This window comes from Brassica napus, chromosome C2 (assembly GCF_020379485.1).
Source record: "Brassica napus cultivar Da-Ae chromosome C2, Da-Ae, whole genome shotgun sequence".
NCBI classification, from domain to species: Eukaryota; Viridiplantae; Streptophyta; class Magnoliopsida; order Brassicales; family Brassicaceae; genus Brassica; species Brassica napus.
Window position 1 is genome coordinate 36,316,116 of NC_063445.1, and position 21,904 is coordinate 36,338,019.

At 40.7% G+C, this 21,904-nt stretch overlaps 1 non-coding gene across 1 annotated transcript; it reads left to right on the forward strand.

The window, feature by feature from the left end:
- Positions 1-7,006: 7,006 nt before the first annotated feature.
- LOC125582784 lies at positions 7,007-7,113 on the forward strand. The gene has a single exon (XR_007320236.1). It is a non-coding gene; the product is annotated as a small nucleolar RNA R71 (small nucleolar RNA).
- The last annotated feature ends 14,791 nt before the right edge of the window (positions 7,114-21,904 follow it).

The window sequence follows — 21,904 nt, forward strand, 5'->3', positions numbered from 1 at the left end:
ATGTAGTAGGGCATATTTAAAATTCAGAAGAAAAAAATCATATTTCTTTTGATGGAATATTTGATACTACGTATAGTAATATTTAATAATACTGCATGTATTATTTAAACTAGAATCTAATAATTTTTAAAATATTCTTCTATTTTCTATTTTAATTAAATAATTTCTAATACTAGGGACATAGCCCCCACGCAAGCGCGGAGCCGGATACGTTATTGGTGCATTGTGTAGTCTTATGTATGGAATTTTGTTTTTTGTTTTTACTTTTGTTTTCCGTGTTGTATATAATCTATATTATAATAGATTGATTAGGTTGATATGAGTATAACCGGTGATTTCTAATGTGTTGATATTTCATATCTTATGCGTGGACGTCTAAAAGAGTTTCAGATTTATCTTCATGAATTCGACATCTAGCAACATTTTTCCCATGAATATGTCGGACAGAGACCCACATATCCGCTGAGATTCAACATCTGATACGCTGACTAATTGCCATCCTTATTAGCTATCCAGTAAATCTGCAAGTTGTGCAAGTATAAGAAAATAATTATCTACAACAATTTAGAAACCCCAAACAATAGTGAAACCTTTTATTAGACATAGAGCAAGAGAATATAAATATGGTCATGGAGATATTTTAACAGAAATAGAAAAATGAATCTCCATGAGCTCCTCTCAGGCCTATGCGAAATCTCTAAGTTCGTCCAAGAAGCTGTGTTTCTTTTTCATTGGTTGTTCCTGTAGTTGTCGTCTGTGTAAAAGATTTTGTTCACCTCCTCCTTGTAACTACCAATGTGTTCTAATTGGGATTTCAAGTCTGGGAAATTAGTGAATCCCTCCATGGCGTAAAGGTCTTAGTGGACAACAAAGAAAAGTTATATTAATCAAGTTTTCAGTAGGACTATGAAATTCTATCAATTTAAAGAGTTTCAATGATACACGACACTTAATAGAGCGGTTTAGAGTGTAATTTTTTATCATCGGATTTGAGAGTTAAGCGAAAAAGTGGGAGAACCCTAGGCCCTAGCTTAGAGACGATAAAAAAGAATAGACGATTAGGAAGCTTCTTTGGGTCTGTCTGACGCATCAGCCTTACCTTTTAAGGCTTATGTAGAAACTGGGTGCGATAGACCGAAAGTTAATTAAAATGATCCAATAACCATTAATTCATTACACAGCCCTGTTCAAAAACTCACTGCTAAGGGCCGTAGAATCGCCGGAAAAAGTAACTCGAGCACCAACGTTGACGATTTAGACTGATTCGGTCCAAAAATTAGGATTTTTTTTAAAAAATTAATTTTTACTCGTTTCATCGTATAATTGAGTAGTATATATAAAGATTCATGATGTTTTCATGAAAATGGAAAAAAACGAAGAAATTAATGTATAAGTCGTGAAAACTTATGAGCCATCGAAATCAATATTGCAGAAAACCTTAAAGTCTAAAGAGGAACGCGACTTGTAAAAGTCATAATTGCCTTTAATTAAACTTAATCATAAAAACATGCAAAAAATCCCATGGTTTCTATTCGCACTCGGGTTGTTAGTCTTTTTAAAGATGTGTAAACCGCTGCACTAAGTGATATTATTGTAAGTTTTTACGAATAGATAATATATTAAAACAAAAACATGAAGATGGATCCCACCAAAATAAATGAAATGCTGAGGTGGACACTCTAAGGAGAGAGTAAAAACTCGATCATTATAATAATGATTAGTTTAACAAAATTGTAACGCCTGACCGCCTACGGCTCGGCCCATGGGCCTCATTCTGTATGACGGGCGGTGCATTAATTTTTTTTAAGGCTCGAAAGTCATGTTTACTTACCATGCAACCACCACATGACATTTCTCTGTGCTTTAGCTTCACTCGTAAGATATCACGAATCACTTTCGGATAGGTCACCCATCCTTCCACTACTCTATCTCAAGCACGCTTAACTCTGGAGTTCTAAATGGATGTATGACCGAAAAGATAAGTTCACTAATCAATTTTTTTAAACCCTTTCCATAGACCACAAACCAAGATATTACAATTTACCCTCTATAATAGAACACAACGTCCTCGTTGCGCACCACGACAGGTCTGAAGAGGTGTCTCGGTTCAGGACCGAGATGGCTAACCTAGCTCTGATACCACTTGTTGTATCCCGACCCATCATAGCTGAATGTTTGATGATATCATGACACTTGTCTCATGCCAAAAGGGCCGAAATAACATGTCTTTAAACAAAGTAGGATCCCATGATGCCTTTGATAAAAACCACTGATACACTAAAATTTTGTCTTTATCTACTGCAAGCTAACAGTGTAGATGTAGTATTTGAGATACAATTCCAAAGGACCATTTTATACTTTATCTTTATGGGATCAATATCAAACTAAAACAACATGGGGGTTTTAAAGGTTCAGAAATCGTAAAGAGCAAGTAACAGTTTTCATTTGGATTTCCAGATTATAAAAGAGCTAAGCTTAGGGTGAATAATTGGAAATCAATGAGCATGAGCCAAACACTATTCAAGGAACCATTCGCAGCAAGTCTTAAACAACAAAAGAAGATCGACTGAGTTTCGTGGCATCTATCCTTTTATCATGCATTCCTAATATCTAAACTGTCATTTGAATCAGAGAAACATGATAAACATTAAGACCAGGTTCGATAAGTTCACAATTTTCCCTAACATCTACTTTCGCTGGTTAGGGACAAATCGCCTAGTCATGATATTTCTAGCAACCTAAAACACTTTTGATGACTTGGTTAAACCTAGTTCCAAACACTAAATGGTTAGTTTAATGCCGGCAGTAAGCGTAATCGTGAATGGAGACAGTCAAAACATCAATCCTTATTTGTGTTTAGCTCATGAATCTGTGACCTCCTAACACCCTAGACTAAGCAAGGTGACTACTCAGCCATAGCTACAGAGAACACAGAGATAAAAGCTGAATAATACATCACTGAAATTATAAAAGAAATAGAAATAGGGTTCAGAGGATTCTTCTCTAAATCGAGAGAGATGGACTTCTTCCTTTACAATGTATAAAATCCCAACAATGGAGCTCTAAGGTCTGGTTTCTTTTCCGAAAATAGCGTAGTAAAATAGTAGAAAATAAGAAAAGATATATTGCAGGTCTCTAGCGGCTACAGTAGATAAAATTGGGATAATTAGGGCAAATCCCGAAAATTGAGAAGTTTCCATAAAAATCTCTGCCGTGGGAACATGCACTCGGGTTACTCCGCACGATCGGTGTCCTTTCTGCTCCAAGTGGCCTATCTTCCCTCATGTACAACTCCAGACCTGTAATGACTCGGAAAGGACTAGGAAGACTCGATAAAGACTTGAAAACAAATTAGAAGACATATATACAAGATGTCAAAACACCATATATCAATTTCCCTAGACGTAGATCCTTGTTTGTCCTCAAACAATGTCAAGTATCAAGAACATGGAGAAATGTTTGAAAGTGTGGGAACTCTCTTATTTTCAGCAACCATACTTTAAACACGAATCTCTGAACCATATAAGCAGTAAAACTAGGACAACACACCCTTACCAAAACCCCAATGACTGCTGTTCGAGATCGGCTCCATAATCTATATCTCAAACCTACAAAAGCTACACTTTCCAGACAAAGCTCCTTATATTCAATTAAGAGTAGCGTGAACTTCTCATGACAAGCATTATTCAGGGTAGACGGTCTAGGTATTGAATAGGCTATTTGATGGTGGAGTTAAGAGTATTTAAGGGCTACCATTTTTTTGTAGAGGATGCATGATATCGCGCAAAATAGCAAGGGGGGATAGATCCATTGATGTCCACAGCCTCTACTCGTTTTTGCTACCTCTGGAACGACTGTACTGCTCTATCTGGATCAACCGTCTGGCTGCTCAGATCATCTGCATGCTCTTCATGTTTTCAACTTGGTATTCCACTCTTTTGCTCGACTTTCCCAGTGGCTCATGTTTCTTTGATTTCTTCCCCTTCTCCATCACCATATTCTCGTTTTTTTATTCTTTTTTTTAAGACTGATATGGTGAGGTGACGAAGAAGGAGGTAACACATAATGGTTCTAAATGCCACTGGTGGTTCTGATTTCGCAACCATTATGGTTCTCCACCCATGCTATTGCACAATTCTTTGGTTATGGAGCGGTTGCTCCCTTAAACTGCTTGTTCTCCTTTCTGACTGAATTTCTGCAGCAGTAACGAGTAAAAGGCTGCGTTGTTCCTTTCCTCTCCGACCTTTTTGCACATATCTGCATATATGACACTGAAAAAAAAAGTCATGAAGGTGGAATAAAAGCTAAGGTGCAGGGTGTGAACTAGCTAAAGATGAGCTAGCCACTCCGGATCAGCAAGATGGATAAAAAGGACAAGAAGTCCTGAGTGTATTCTCGTTTCCCTGATCTAATGCCCGTAATAAGAAAAATTGCAGTCAAGATTAGGTTCAAGTTAAATGGAGCTAAGTCTTTCCTGTGTAACCTCGACAAGCCGAAATCTTCTGGAGAACCAAATGAGATAATGTCAGGGTGTTCCAGGTCCACATGTGTGTCTTTCGTCACTGCTAAGGTCATTGAATAAGATAACAAAAAGCACGAGGTGGTTAGTGATCAACACAGAATAAGGTCATAATTCCCACAAAGTTTTGACTGACTCGATCATAAAAACTGACTCAAACTGACTCAAAAGAAAAACAAAAGAAAGAAACGAGTTAGTATACGACGAAAACCCTCCCCCAGACTTACCTCACAACGTCCCTGGTGTGAAAATAAATCAGAGAGAATGTGAAAACAAGAATAAACATTTTTTTTTTGTGTGAGATACTTTCCTGAGTGGAGCGGGTTCTCCACGAAAATTCAGGGTGTTCCATCGCAAGATCTCCGCCTGGAGCGGTCAGATTTTTCTACTTTTTGACTTGAGACTCAATAAACTAAAACGAAAAATAAGCAAACAAAAACAAAAACAAGTTATATTTATACTTACCAGTGGGTTGCCTCCCACCCATCGCTTGGTTTAAGTAACTAGCTTGACTTGGTGACTGGAATCAGTCAGGTTGAGAATGAGGGCTTGTTCCAAAACAAGTTCCACAATCAGACATGTTCAACTTCAAAATTCTGCTTAACAACCCTTTTACAGCAGCTTCTCCTTTCTCCTACAGCTCATGTGTGAGAATAGCTCCGACTTTAGAGAAAGGTTTAGAGGTACCCCTTACACTTTACCTCATACTCAATGGATTTCTCATCACGCTTCCGCGGAATCAAAGTCATTGTAGGGTTGCCCTTGACCCTTTTCTTCTGGACTTTTATTTCCACCTCTGCATTCCCACTGAATTTCTTAGTATCAGTGTGAGGATCTCCATCCAGAACTTCTTTGATCTAACTCTTGTCACCTAGCTCCTTCTTAGGAACAATTTTCAGCTCGCTCTCCACTAACCATTGATATGCAAGAGGCGTATCGGATTTGTGAACTGGTTGGGACAGCCTTGTAGAAAACCTTCTTGTTGATGTTGGAGAAGGAGACTCTCTTATTAGGCAGGTCGATGATTGCTCCCACTGTAGCCATAAAGGACCTTCCAAAGATCAAAGGCATCTCATGATCTTCGCTCACCTCAACAACCTTAAATTTGGTATGGAGCATACAGTCACCTACTTGGACATGAAGATTGCGAATGGTGCCATAAGGGACTGTCGTGGAAGAGTTTCCAAAAGCCAGAGTTACCAGATAAGACTTAATATCAACAATGCCTAACTCGTCCACAATTGCCTTTGAGACAAGAGTCACACTAGATCCGGAGTCACAAAGAACTTCCGTGAATTCCACTCCAGCAATGGAACATGGAAAAGAAAACTTTCCAGGGTCATCAACCATAGGCAATACCTTCAGTGCTGGTGTCAACCCTTCAGTAAAGAGAGCCTTAATTTCCTCTTGAGTCTCTCTACAATTTTTGAAGAACATATGCAATGGCCGAATCTCTGAAGCATGTTCAAATGAGATCTCTTTAGGAAGCCTTCTCACCATCTTCCTAAATCCATCCAACTGTTATGCACTAATGAGATCCATCAAATGTCTAGGTGGAATTGGATATGGAACCTTAGGAACATAGACTCGCACTGGTGGAATCTCAATATGTTCGGGAGCAGTCACTTCAGAGCTAGCAAGGTGCTCTGTTCTCTCTTATGCGCCTAGAGCAGTCTCAGCAGACGGTTGCTCCGGTTCTTTTCCCTCAGCTTTCTCACATCTCAGCACTGTTGCATTACAATGCTCAACTCTGGGATTCATCACACTCTTTCCAGGTAGGGTACCTTGCTGCCTCTTGACACTTTCAGCTGTTTGAGCAATCTGAGCATTAATCTTCCTTATGTGGCTCTCAACAGTGTCGTACTTTATACTCAGCTCGATGGACATGTTGTCCATACAATTGTTAATGTCCTTGGTAACCTGATTCAACGCCTTGCCTAAACCTGCTGACCCTGCAACAGCTGTTGCATCATCGTACCCAGACCCTCCAGCTCATCTGGTTGACTGTTCCCGGCAGCTGAAACTACTTGCTGGGTGTTCTGGGGTTGTTGCTGGTTCTGGTTCTGATTCTGATTCACAAATCGGTTCTGTGCCTGACTGAAAACAAAAGTTTTACCCTGAAAGTTCTGCGGGAAGCCTTGCTGGTCGTTTCCTTTCTTTTCAGCCCCAGGAGCAACCTCTTGAGTGTTCTGAATCTGCCCAGCCGTAGCTTGCTCCATGCTGAATATTTGCCTTTGGTTGTTTTTTAGCAGCTGACCAACTTTGGATGTCAGCTCATCTATCTTCTGAGTGTCAACACTATTGACTTTCTTGGAGCGGTCGCTCTCCTGATTCTCATTGGCTGAACTAACTGCCATGTTCTCAATCAGCTTAAACGCTCCATTAGTGGCCTGAGTCATGAAGTCTCCAATGCTCGAAGAGTTTAGAGCACTTTGGTATTTCCAGTCTACTCCATCTTAGAAAATTCCCAGGAGGTAATCATCATCAAATCCATGGTGAGGGCATTCTCTGCGGTAGTCATTATAACGCTCCCATTCGTCGCAAAAATGCTCTTCAGTGAACTGCCTGAAAGAGGTGAACTTGTTCCTCAATGCAGCTTTTCTCGCCTTCGTGTAGAAACTGCTTAGGAACTATGATCGGACCTGTTCCCACGAAGTAAGAGATCCGGTAGGGAGAGAATTCATCCACAGTGCAACCTTTCCATCAAGAGAGAACGGAAACAGCATGCACTTGATGTAGTCTGGTGGTACACCATCCGCGTGAGTAAAGCTGCAGACTCTTTTGAAACTCTCAATGTGCTTCATTGGACTCTCTATCGGGAGACCAGTGAACACTTTTCTCAGCACCATGTGGGAACCGAAATTCACACCGTCGATTTCCATTAAAATTAGGAAAGTTAGGAAAACCCTAAATTTCCAGAGGTCCCGGATATCTGCTAAACCACACGCCAAACAATCAGAACATGAAAGTAAAGACGAAAAGAAATAAGAAATCGTAAAAAAGAGCAAAAGGAGTCTTATTCCGAATTCGCGTATGAGCATTACAACAAGGTAGAAGCCTCGGATATGAGAGCTGTTAGCGAAATTTCTAGTTCTAACAACCTAAGACTGCAAAACCTAGTTGAGTCGCAGCTCAAAATAACAAAAACGGAAAGTTGCCTAAATGCTCTAAGTGCTAAGTTTGCTATGAAAAAGTTCTCCCTTTGTGCCTCTCACCTAAAACTCCTTATATACTCCCTCCAAGGTCGGTTTAAGCTTTCTTGTTATGCCCATTGGCCGACTTTAGCATATTTCGGAAATATTCCATTTTCCTCGATCTTCGTAATTATCTTTGAAAAATTAACATTTATCTTCAGAAATTTAACATTTATCCTTTCTCGCGGATAAAATATAAACCGTCGTAGTACTGATGGGATTTTACCGAATAAAATCGTAAGTGGGCTCTTAGTCCCGACTTAGGCCTCTTTGGGCCGTTTTTGGACTTATCGCGTTTATTACGATTTTCGAATAAGTTACCACAATTTTTATCGTAATGTCTCGACGACAAGTCCACTTAGGATGGAGTAAGGGAAAGTATACCCGTAGTTCGTACGAGGTCATATCGAATTTTAGATGAGAGTGCATGAATTGGTGTCGTCCTGATTGTTTCGGGTTGGATCGGCGTTTCGGGACAGACCACTCGATGATCGTCAAGTGGCCTGCTTGGGCCGACCACTCGACGATCGTCGAGTGGCCTGCTTGGGTCGATCACTCGACGATCGTCAAGTGGCCTGTTCAGGCCGACCACTTGACGATCGTCGAATGATTCGATGCTCGGACCACTCGACGATTGTCGAGTGGTTCGATGCTTGGACCACTCGACGATCATCGAGCTGTCTGTGAGGTCGGTCTGGTTGCTCCGATCATGTTTTTAGACGATTGGTCATTTTGGTGTTTTCGGATAAGTCTTTCCAAGAAATTTATCGTAAAAATTCTTTTCAGTAATTTTTACGAAAATTACTTCTTTGAAGAGTATTTTTCGACGACATTCAAGCGTTAATTCTGTCGTGACCGTTTTTGTCCCAACAGTTAGCTCCCCAGCCCATTAGAACTGTGGATCGTAGATGTGAGGTTCTAGCGAGCGATAAGACAAGTTTAGGCAAGTTAGGCGGAATTAATGGTTGAAAATGTCAGTTGAAAGTTGTACGTTCACTCTAAAAACAGTGCAATTTGGTAAGATTGGGGCTGCGCCCTATGAAAGCTGCCTACGGACCCTTGTCAAAAGGGATCAAGCCATTCGTAGTTCGTCTTGGAGTTAAGGTTCTTATGACCTGTTTTCCAGTGAGACTTTTTACGGTCCGGTTATGTTACCGTTGATGGTATTTTGTAGTGGACCTTTGTCGGCCTCGAGATCAGCCTTGAAGGCTGTTTGCTTTGGCCGAGTGTGGCCGTATTTACGTTTTCAGGACTGAGCCATGTGGCTTCGAATCCCTGCCGCTTTGCGGACTTTAAATGAATTGAAGACTATTTTTTTCGAAGAGCAAGTTTGTATTCGTGCGAATGTAGAGGGAAGAATACGAGTTGTCATCTCGTATCTAACTGTTTTGTTGGATCGTCGTATTCGCTGCTCGTTCTAGATGGCATTGTTCGAAGAATATGATTTTTCAAAAAAATTTGAGAGAGTTAGAATATTGACGAAGGGACATGATTTAAGATCTCGTTATCACTTTTGGATATCATGCCTTGAGATATTAGGGACAAGTGTGCTGGGTTTAGGGCATGACCTAGGTTTACTCCTAGTTTTAGAGGGTGCGGTGACAAATTCGACTTATGTATCCCGTTTCAGTTTCATCCTGATTCCATACCGATTTAAAGTCCGCGATTGGTTATCGGCTTATACGACTTGTATGGTTGGAACAGAGCATCTCTTCAAGGAAAATTTTTAAGCCTCCTGGAAGTGCTGACCAAAAATTTTGGGTTTTGTTTTATAGCGAGAGTATCCTTGTGTCGGATGTATGAGAGTCATCTCTACGAGATGGCTAAGTCTGTTTCGGACGTTAAGAGTTTGTTATGATCATCAACAAACTTAATGGTAAAAATAACCGTTTTGAGTCTTCGCGAAGGATATGTTTTGAGAAGATGTTAGTGCGTATGACTGTCTGGTCTTCCAAGAAGGTGTTTTTATCGAGGAAGAAAATTTTGTCGAAGAACGAATCTTCAGGCGTGTGCGACGTCTCGCGATGCTGAAGATTTGGACGCCTGAAGATTTGTTATTCTGTTGTATGCCGCGTTTCGTGCTTGAAATGTTTACGGGCTTGAATGTGTTATTGTGTTGCAACGGTTTAGTCTTAACCATGCGTTGGAGAAACGTCTTGGTTTATCTGCGGATGTTCGCAGCCAAAATTGTTGTTCCATTTTTTATGTTAAGTAGTTTGATTTATGATTGAGGGATTAGGATCAAGGGGTCGCGTAGATTTGTCCCTGGGAAGAAGTGTTTTTCTTCACTGTGCTTTTGTGAAAAGTCGGCCCTCCGAGATTTTATTTCGTGCATTTTTAAAGATGATTCGTATAGCTGCAGGTTGCTTTGTTACGAGTGTTTCCTAACATGCTGCGTTTTACAGGTAAAACGTTGCAGGCTTAAAGTGAATTGTGAAACTTTGTCGATTATCGACAAGTTTAGTTTTTCCGTTAACTGTTTGGTTGTTAGGACTCAACTTTGTTATAGAAATATTTATCGTATAATTTCTGCTCTGGGTTATACGACAAATAGTCTGTGTAATCGTCACTTGGCGTTTTATGACAAATCGTGGATTGTTCTTAAGCCGATTAAGTGATTGGAGCGGTGGTCGCTTAATTATTATGGCTTGGATGAAGACTGTGTTCAGCAGTATAGCCAAGGACGTTGTTGGTAAAGGACCAGACCATGGAACTTTTGTCTTACGATTATCCTCAAAGAGGATGCTGAATTCTGGTTCGGGTTTTACGGGGAGGTCTAGTTGGCCGAGGGCCAAAAAGCGTTTGTCGAGATGGATAGGCCAAGTATAGCGGAATTTTCCGTGTTATGGTTGATGGTTGTTTTAAAACGAGCTTCCACTTTGGGTTTAAGTTATACGATGAATGTTTCGTATACTGTTTCCTTTAGTCGTATAAAATTGTTTCCTTTTTATTCAAGGGAGACAAATATTAAGAGGCTCGACGCAGAACCCTTGTGGATTTGGTTGCGAGGCGATTTCCTGCTCAAATATAACCGAGGGAAGTAAAAAGTAGAAGTCAGCAATCCTCATGGAGCTTTGTTTTTATTATACGAAAAATTATAAATGATAGTTTTTCGGAAGACCCATAATGTCTATTTCAAAAAATTGCTTCGTATGACCTGATTTGATTATACGGGGGATTTTTCGTGAAAGTATTGTGAGAGGGGCTTCTCATAGGAGTAAATGGAGAGCGTTTCTCGCAAATTACTCGTGAAATTTGTGAAGTTGTTTTTTAGTGAAATTTGTGAAGTTGTTTTCCCGTAGGATATTTCGTATAAAATATTTTTGTTATACGAAAAATAATGGGTTGCCAGTTTTACGAAGATAGGAAATCAAAATTTTCAAAGTTGCGATGTTTCAGCGGATTACAGGGGGAACATTTATGTTTTGATTTTAACCTTCAGTGAAAGTTGCTTGGAATTACTAATGGAGTTTTACCGAAGTCTATTCCATTACGATTTAGTCGCTAACCGTCGGGATTGCCTCTTCTTCATTCTTCTTCTCCCCGTGTCTTCTGGTCTGAGTTTAAATTTTTGAATTGTTAAGTTATTATGAGGACAGGCGTGTGTTTCTTCGAAGGTTATTCCCGAGTATGAGTAAGTAATTTGTCAAAAGTTTTTTAGGCGTTTAGGATTAGGCACTTGCGATTCAATGTTTGTGGGAACCGAAATTCACACTATCGATTTCCGTTTAAATTAGGAAAGTTAGGAAAATCCTAAATTTTCAGAGGTCCCGGATATCTGCTAAACCACACGCCAAGCAATCAGAACACGAAATAAAGACGAGAAATATAAGAAATCGTAAAAAAGAGCAAAAAGTGTCTTATTTCGAATTCGCGTATGAGCGTTACAACAAGGTAAAAGCCTCAGCAATGAGATCTGTCGGCGAGATTCCTAGTTCTAACAACCTAAGACTGAAAAAACTAGTTAAGTCGCAGCTCGAAATAACAAAAACGGAAAGTTGCCTAAATGTTGAAGTGCTAAGTTTGCTCTGAAAAAGTTCTTTTTTGTCCTCCTTCTTGTGCCTCTCGCCTAGAACTCCTTATATACTCCCCCTCGTCATAACTTGAAAATGGGGATATTCCATTTTTCTCGATCTTCATGATTATCCGCGGAAACTTGACATTTATCTGCGGAAATTTGACATTTATCTTTTTTTGCGGAGTAAGTATAAACTGCCATAGTATCTATGGGCTTTTCCTTAAAAAATCGTAAGTGGGTTTCTAATCACGTTTTAGACCTATTTAGACCGTCTTTCGACTCGAAACGTTTTACGATTTTTATCAATAAAATTAAACTTTCCGCTATTTTTATCGTAAAGTTTAAGTAATAACTCCAAATGATGGGAGTGAGAAATGATATGGCTGCGGTACATGGGAGCTAGCATTGAGGAACAGAGGAGAATGCACAGATTTGGGTCTTACCCGTTGATCAATGTCCAAGACAGTTCGGACGCTATGTAGCGACCTGGTCCGCGCTGGATCGGTCGCTATGTAGCGACCGAACGAAAGGCTTGGTCGGTCACTACGTAGCTACCGACTCACTCGCGGATCGGTCGCTACGTGGGTTGGTCGCTACGCGGGTCGGTCGCTACGTATCGACCGACCAAGTGGCTTGGTTGGTCTCTACGTAGCGACCGGCTCGTTCGCGAACCGGTCGTTACGTTGCGACCTTGTTTGAATCCATTTCTGACGTTCTATGCACGTGTTCTTGGGCTATGGATGTTTAGTATCGATGAATCAACCGAGACTTGTGCAAGATTTCACCGCAAGGTTTTTCGTAAAGATTTCTTTACGAAGATTAGTTTTCGTTAAAGCGTTCATGCCAATTTTTATGGATATGTGGATGTTAACTTCGTCGTGTCCGTTTTTGACCCCAATAGTTAGCCCCCAGCCCGTTAGAATCGCGGATTACGATGAGATTCTAGCGCGCGGTTTGGCGGTTTAGGCAAGATAGGTGTATTTGGACGAAGTTTATATCCAAGAATCCGCAGACAAATAGTAACTTTTAATGCCTATAAGAAGGAAAGTAACTTTCCTCATATTTTTCACTCACTTATTTTCATAAGAAGTTTCTTGAGTGAAAATTTTCCTTTCCCTTTCCCTCTCTTTTTTTCTTTAAGTTTAAAAGATATCTAGCAGAATAAAGACTTTGGAAAAAGGTACCTCCCGTGGTTCTTCGTCCGAGGGTGTTCACGATGATGACATTCTTGTCCCGAAGGCTGAGTTCATGCCTCATTCGATGGATCCTGCCGATGGTGAGGCGTACTGGATAGCTAGATATGGTTCGATTACTCCCCCAATCGAGAAGTCATTTCATGTCATGAACCAGCGTTCGGTCGAAAAAGCCGCGCCGAGCAGAAGCACCGATGAATTCCTTAAGGCCTTTCGGGCGTTCTGCTGGATTTCGGATGCGGTAGAGTTTCGAATTTCTTGTCGAGGGGAAAGTGCTGATAATCTCTCAGAGGGTTACTTTACCTACTACGAGTCATTCTTGGTGCGCTGTCTCCTATGGTTTCCGATCCCTAAAATCATAGTCCGTATGTTGGACCGTTTCGAGGTATCGATAAGCCAGCCAAATCCCACTAGTTTTCAGCATCTCATTGGCGTCGTGATCCTGAGCTATGAGCATGGTCTCTCCCTTACCATTGACCACTTTGAAGCGATCTTCAGGCTGCAACTTGTTTCGAAACCGCATCTCTACCGGTTAGTCCCTGGGAAATATATGACGGTGATTAAGGGGCTTATTTCCAACTCTAACTCGTGGACGAAGAGAATGGTTCGATTACTCCCCCTATCGAGAATTCATTTCCTGTCATGAAATATATGACGGTGATTAAGGGGCTTATTTGCATATGTGCTTTTCTGCCAGTTGCTGCGGGAGTTTGCTTTGTCAAAAGCGTTTTTCGAGATGCCCAGGCAAAAAGTTTTTTTGAAGTGTGGAGTATACGAGTATAGTATAAGTATCTACTCCATTTTTTTTAAAGATTGGGATGATCGACAATCTGGGTCGGTTAGAAGACAATGCCAGGATTGCGACTTGGTGGTTTTCAGGTTGACGACTTGGAATATTTCAGTTTTAAAGAAAATAACTAGGAACAAATCGATTTTAAGACGATGTTCGTTTCTCTAGTTCTATCTTTCTTTAGGACGAGATAAGTATGCTTGAATGTGTGGTGATCGTTTCTCGGTTTTACGAGAGATTAGATCGGTTTGCGAGTTCTGCCTGGTCAGTAAGGAACAATAGAACAAGACTGGACAAATTGCCTAAGACTTAGCTTACTAGACTATCCACCTAGAGTATAAGCTTCTTAAAGTTTACGGCAGTTCCTAAGACGTTTTCATCCTTTTTCCTACGAAAAATTTAAAATCTGATAAAATTTTCTTAGTCGAACATACCTTAGTCTCATCGGTGATTCGGGATCGCCTCTTCTTCATTCTTCTTCTCCCCGTGTCTTCTGATCTGAGTTTCAATTTTTGAATTGTTAAGTTATTACGAGGACAGGTGTGTGTTTCGTCGAATGTTATTCCCGAGTATGAGTAAGTAATTTGTCAAAAGTTTTTTAGGCGCTTAGGATCAGGCACTTTCTATTCAATGTTTGTGGGAACCGAAATTCACACTGTCGATTTCCGTTTAAATTAGGAAAGTTAGGAAAATCTTAATTTCCTAGAGCTCCCGGATATCTGCTAAACTACACGCCAAGCAATCAGAACACGAAATAAAGACGAGAAATATAAGAAATCGTAAAAAAGAGCAAAAAGTGTCTTATTCCGAATTGGCGTATGAGCATTACAACAAGGTAGAAGCCTCGGCTATGAGACCTGTCGGCGAGATTCCTAGTTCTAACAACATAAGACTGCAAAACTGCAAAACCTGGTTGAGTCGCAGCTTGAAATAACAAAAACCGAAAGTTGCCTAAATGCTCTAAGTGCTAAGTTTGCTCTAAAAAAGTTATTTTTTGTCCTCCTTCTTGTGCCTCTCGCCTAGAACTCCTTATATACTCCCTCCAAAGTCGGTTTGAACTTTCCTCCTCTACCCTTAAGCCATCATAACTCAAAAATGGAGATATTCCATTTTTTTCGATCTTCATGATTATCCGCGGAAACTTGACATTTATCTGCGGAAATTTGACAATTATCTTTTTTTGCGGAGTAAGTATAAACCGCCATAGTATCTATGGGCTTTTCCTTAAAAAATCGTAAGTGGGTTTCTAATCACGTTTTAGACCTATTTGGGCCGTCTTTCGACTCGAAACGTTTATTACGATTTTTATCAATAAAATTAAACTTTCCGCGATTTTAATCGTAAAGTTTAAGTGATAACTCCAATTGATGGGAATGAGAAATGATATGGCTGCGGTACATGGGAGCTAGCATTGAGGAACAGACGAGAATGCATAGATTTGGGTCTTACCCGTTGAACAATGTCCGAGACAGTTTGTTCGCTACGTAGCGACCGAACGAAAGGCTTGGTCGGTCACTACGTAGCTACCGACTCGCTAGCGGATCGGTCGCTACGCGGGTCGGTCGCTACGTAGCGACCGACCGAGTGGCTTGGTTGGTCTCTACGAAGCGACCGGCTCGTTCGCGGACCGGTCGTTACGTTGCGACCTTGTTTGAATCCATTTCTGACGTTCTATGCACGTGTTCTTGGGCTATGGATGTTTAGTATCGATGGATCAACCTAGACTTGTGCAAGATTTCACCGCAAGGTTTTTTGTAAAGATTTCTTTACGAAGATTACTTTTCGTTAAAGCGTTCATGCCGATTTTTATGGATATGTGGATGTTAACTTCGTCGTGTCCGTTTTTGACCCCAATAGTTAGCCCCCAGCCCGTTAGAATTGTGGATTACGATGAGATTCTAGCGCACGGTTTGGCGGTTTAGGCAAGATACGTGTATTTGGACAAAGTTTATATCCAAGAATCCGCAGACAAATAGTAACTTTTAATGCCTATAAGAAGGAAAGTAACTTTCCTCATATTTTTCACTCACTTATTTTCATAAGAAGTTTCTTGAGTGAAAATTTTCTTTTCCCTTTCCCTCTATTTTTTTCTTTAAGTTTAAAAGATATCTAGCAGAATAAAGACTTTGGAAAAAGGTACCTCCTGTGGTTCTTCGTCCGAGGGTGTTCACGATGATGACATTCTTGTCCCGAAGGCTGAGTTCATGCCTCATTCGATGGATCATGCCGATGGTGAGGCGTACTGGATAGCTAGATATGGTTTGATTACTCCCCCTATCGAGAAGTCATTTCATGTCATGAACCAGCGTTCGGTCGAAAAAGGCGCGCCGAGCAGAAGCACCGATGAATTCCTTAAGGACTTTCGGGCATTCTGCCGGATTTTGGATGCGGTAGAGTTTCGAATTCCTTGTCAAGGGGAAAGTGCTGATAATCTCTCAGAGGGTTACTTTACCTGCTACGAGTCATTCTTGGTGCGCTGTCGCCTATGGTTTCCGATCCCTGAAATCATAGTCCGTGTGTTGGACCGTTTCGAGGTATCGATAAGCCAGCCAAATCCCACTAGTTTTCAGCATCTCATTGGCGTCGTGATCCTGAGCTATGAGCATGGTCTCTCCCTTACCATTGACCACTTTGAAGCGATCTTCAGGCTGCAACTTTTTTTGAAACAACACCTATACCGGTTAGTCCCTCGGAAATATATGACGGTGATTAAGGGGCTTATTTCCCTCTAACTCGTGGACGAAGAGAATTGCATCCCACTGTTCCGGAGCAGGCCAAATGACAGTCCCTTCATCAATCCTCCCCGAAGACGTGATCGAAATAAGGGATCTCCTCAGGAATGGTCCATTTTTCTGGACCTTCTTTACGCCGAGGAGAGTGCGCAAGGCGTTGAGACTCGTACATCCCGATCTTGGAGTGGGTGCAGAAGCGGATATTGATTCTGAGTTCGATGATCCTACTCCTTGCGACGTTACCGCGGAGGAAAAGGACGCGAGATCTTCTAAGGGCAAAGGCATTGGTCTTGGTGATATAGAGTTTCCCGTAGATGACTCTATTCTTACAGGATGGGACCCAGACCTTGCTTATGGTGATGGTAGCGGTTCGAGCGAGGTACTTATTCCGGATTTTGACGATTTCTGATACCACTCAAATTACCCTAAGGAGTGAATTACTCTCTCAAATAAGAGGTTCAGTTGCAGTACTTAGGGATGGAATCCACAAGGAGCTAGGGAACCTATTAAATCTAGTAAATTATTAATTCTAAGTGTTTGTTGTTTTATGGTTTAAAAGTAAATAGCAATCCTAATTGAGAAAGTCTATTGCTCGACTAACAAGATGATTGGGGGTGTAACTTATTGAAAGATATTAGATGCAGGGTTTCTATTCAGGTGTTGGAGATTATAATCCTATAGATGCCTAACAGTTGCATGCATAATATATTAGAGCTCAACTCCTTAATCACAGTGATCAGTGATGGCAATGTTTCACTGGTTAGCTAACTAGATCTTGGATCTCGATCGATACACCTTTCGTAAATATCGATCGATTGTCAGAAGATAATATCGATCGATGCTTCTAGTTAAGCCCTAGGCGCAGGTTGATAATGCTCACTAGTCTCCTAGATCAGCGGTTAGCATCTCTCTAGCAGCCCTAGCATTAGATTCATGACATATATTGCATGACACATGCAGATTCCTAGGTTCATGTTCTAGCTAGCAAGGCTAAAACAAGCATTAAGAACAATCAATCAATGAATATCACAACTTAGCAATCTATAGTTGGGGCTAATCCCTCTAACCTATTTGAACCCTGAATCTAACAAGTGAACTACTCAGACATAGCTAAGCAATTCATGATACAAAATGTAGATAATAACTGCATAGAAAAGAATAGATGAATCAATGGAGTTCCAATCACAAATCTCTCTATGATTTTCTCTCCTAAAACTCTCTGCTGAAAATAAGAATACAATGGTGGCTAAAAGCTCTCCTGCCTCCTAACACTTAGGCAAGTATATAACTATTAGGTTAAAAATCGTTTGGGGTAATCTTGTAATTTGGTGAAGCCTTGGGTTTAAAGTCGGCTGGAACCAAGTCACGCGTCTCGCGTCTTGACATCGATCGATGGTACAGGATGTACATCGATCGATCTTAATCTTCAATCGTCGAGGCCTCTGTTCTGTATCGATCGACGGCACTGGATGTGCATCGATCGATTGCTTCTTCTTCGTGTCGACCTCTAATGGTCAGCTCGGATGAAATCTCTTTTAAGCTCCTAAATGCTCCATAATCATCACTTTATTCCAAAATAGTCCTGAACCTGAAAACATACCTAATATGATAGAATATATAATATGTAGATAGTAAAATACTTATATACCATGGATGAAAATGGGTCAAATCCATGGTATATCAACTCCCCCAGATTTACCCATTTGCTTGTCCTCAAGCAAAACAAACAGGCAGTCTCCCTGAAAGAGGTTTGAAAACAGCAGGGACTTCTAGATTTAAAACATAGAAATCATCACCTCTACAATTTCGCAAACCACATCTAAAAAGTCCTAATCACAAAATCACATTATCCATTATCCTAGCTTAGCAACCAAATTCAACTAGTCTACAACTCAGCAAATCCTATCTGACATTCCCCTCTACTAACCTCATTTCTTAGCATAAATATAAAAATGCATGCTTTACCTTGGGAGTATCGATCACAAGATGCAAGGATTTTCAGACAAGTATCTGGCACTGCAGGTAAAAGTTAGTTCCTAATTTCTCTCTCTCTAATTTCTCTCTTGAGTCAAAGTTTGCTTATATTGCAAGATCAATGACCAATATTAGACAGGCTTCCATGAATCAAGTCTTAATGGTGGTTGCCATCAAGCCATGTTCACTTCTTTTTGACCTATATCCAAGAATTCATATGAAGCGAGCCTTGAAGATTGCCGCCTCCAAGTCCCGTTCGAATTCTTTTTATTGGAATCTTTATGAATCAAGCCTTAATGGTTTTAGCCACCTACTCCTGTTCAGATTCCACCTAACTAAATCCTAAGTACTATTTAAATAGAAAATTTCAGATTTTTTTTTTTAGCTAATATCACAAACTACTCTAGGGTCGAAATAGAGAGAGAAAATGTGATAAATGAATCAACACAAGGCGTTACCTTCTAGACTTGTCTGAAGAATCCGATCCCATGTATACCAAGCCCCAAGACAAGCGATTATGTCAGGTTTAGTGTTGGAGGTCAGCTTTGGTTCCTTCAAACAATCAAGGCAAGTGTGTATAGTTAACCGGTTGATCTACTTTAGCATCTTTAGTACTATCTACAATCAGTAAATCTAGAATGGTGCTAAAGAGTGGTTAGACATTCAAGTATAAATCAATAATAAGATCATAGTCCCTTTCACATAGCTAAGCATAATTTATTAAAATCTTTTTATAAGAATCAGAATAAATTATATCAGTAAACCTCCCCCACAGACTTAAATTACATTGTCCCTGTGTAACACAGTCGGAGTTATGGTGGAAGTAAATCATAAGTACTTAATGTAACAAGTTAGGAAGATAAACCTGACCGGAGTGTGAATCGATCGATGTGCATCGGTATGCATCGATCGTCGTATGTGATTGTAGGTCGATCGATGTCGACATGTCATCCACGGTCGATATGTTGGTAATCATCCTACTTAGGTTTTGTAATAAATCTGAAAGAATGAAAGCGAAAATAAATACTAGTAACTAAGAAAACCAATTAAAATTACCTAGTAGTGGGTTGCCTCCCACTCAGCGCTTTGTTATAGTCATATAGCTTGACTGTAGAGGTGTGTGGCTAGGTTGTGGAAAGACAGCTACTTGTTGGGAAACAAGCATTCACCTCATCTCTGCACATTCTGGACCAAGCTGCAATGAAACTTCTTGTGGCCTCATCATTTCTGGTCCATCTCTCATCCATCTTCTGAATTGCATTTGAGATGTTCTGTAGCCTTTCAAGGATGTTTTCAATGCTGATCTGATGCCATCATATCTTGATGTAGGCGTATTCTGATAGCTCGTTCAGTTCCTCATGCATTGACTCCATTTTGTTTTTTATCAGCTGCTCGTCGTATGGTGTAGACGTGGTATCGATCGATGCGACTAAGTGTCTATCGATCGATTTGGAGCGTGCTCTGTCGATCGATGCTGATATCTGGTGTTGAGATGCGAGTTGCCTCTGAATGGCTTTGAATTCCTTCTGTAACCACTCTGCATGGCTATCCAGTCCAATGAGTCTAACGTCGAATGGAAAGTAGATGTCATCACACCACTTCTCAAATTGGTCATCCATGGTGTCTATAGCTGTGTAAAGCTTTGATGTGATCTGATCAACTTCTCCTGCTGTGTTGGGAAGATGTTCTGTAGGTTTCTTGCCGTCGAGCGATGCCTTGCGGAACTTATCGATCGATGTTGAACCTTCTTCCTGAAAATCATGTTGATCATTAAGCTTACAAATGTCCCTCTGGTTATTCATCATCTGTGTAGAGAAGGTGTCCAAGTATCGCATGATAGGTGAGGTGAAACGGTCGTGTATATCCTCATAAGATTTTAACCTATCTTCCATGGCTGCGAACTTGCTGTCGATCGATGTGATGGTGCAGATATCGATCGATGTGGCTGGTTGTGGATCCTTCTTGCGAATGGTGTCCAAATCTTGCTGTAGCAGATCAATTCTCGTGCTTAACCAGTCCACGTTGTTGTTGAGAGGGTTGTATACGTCGTTAATCCTCGTGTTGATGTATGCGATCTCCCATTCATCCTTCTTCTCTGCCAAACTTTCTGGTTCTACAGGAATCTGGGATGTCTGTGGCTTGACGTCAATCGATGTTGCTGTGTTGGCGTATATCGGTGTTGATGTCGTAGCTTCCTTCTCAGGAATGTGCTGCATACTCTCAATCTCTGTTCTCATCTCTGCCATACTTCTGAAAAGCTCATTGTAACCTCTGTCCAAAGGCTGATAGGTGTCATCTACCAATGTCTTGAGTTCATCTCCTAGATTTTCCTGAGCTCCAAAAATACCGGTCAACATCTCATTGATCTCATCATTGGTGTAGATCTCTGGTGCAAGTTTTGTAGGTGTGAAAGAAGTGGCATGTTCTGGAAGACATATGTATCTCTCTTCAAATAGGGATGCTCTCTCCAGAATTTTTCTGATGTTGTCTTTGGTAACAGGGATCATCTCACCAGCTACGCTCCTTGCATATCCAGACTCATCTCTGTAGACACCATATTCGTCCTTCTGTTCCCATCTGAACTTTCTGGCTCCATAGATGTCATAAGCGCGACGTCCACATTCGTAATGTCTATTGATCGATAGTGAACGTGCTTTGTCAAGCGACATTGGTGTTACCCTGTCAAACGATGTAGAAGCAACCTTGTCGATCGATGCTTGGCTAACTGGTCTGCACGATTGGCGTGAACCAATTTATGTTGTGTTGGCCATTGGATATTCGTCTGGAACAGCTAGATTGTTGTCTGGAATGCTACGTTGCTGCATAAACAAGTTGTCTAGTCCATTGGCCAATTGAAGAATATCTGCTATGTCCTCTCTGGATACTTGTAGAATCCTTCCATCCATAGTTCTTGCAAGGCCATCTTGGTCCCTAAAATACCAAATTCATCAGGAGTTAGAAAATCGTAAACAATACTCATATTCTTCTTGTTAAATAAAGAATTATTGTTTCTGGATTGAATACTCTTTCTGGATGTTCCTTCTGATTGGTTTGTGGGAGCATTCATCTTTTCTGCTTCTGTGTCGTGAGAAGTAATCTGGGGTGCAAAACTCCTTATATAGGTATTGATAAACCTACTTAGAATTGGAATATTCCCTTTTTCTTTTTTGAAGGTGGCGGCTTTAATATCGATCGATGTGCCAGGTGTGGTATCAATCGATGGATAAGATCGTTTTGCTGGATGAGGGTGGGTATCGACCGTTGCTGAGTAGTTGCTGTCGATCGATGGTGGAGGCATGTTGTTGAAGGAATGGGTTGAATATCTGTCATCCTGCATACCAATCTCTATAGCTCTTTCCTTCCAGTAATCATCATCATACTCCTCAGTAGGATCCTCATTGGATGAAAGAATCACAGTCTCTACTGCAAAACTTTCATGGAATCCACTGTCTGCCCAACTTCCTATTGAATAGTCATCACGTCC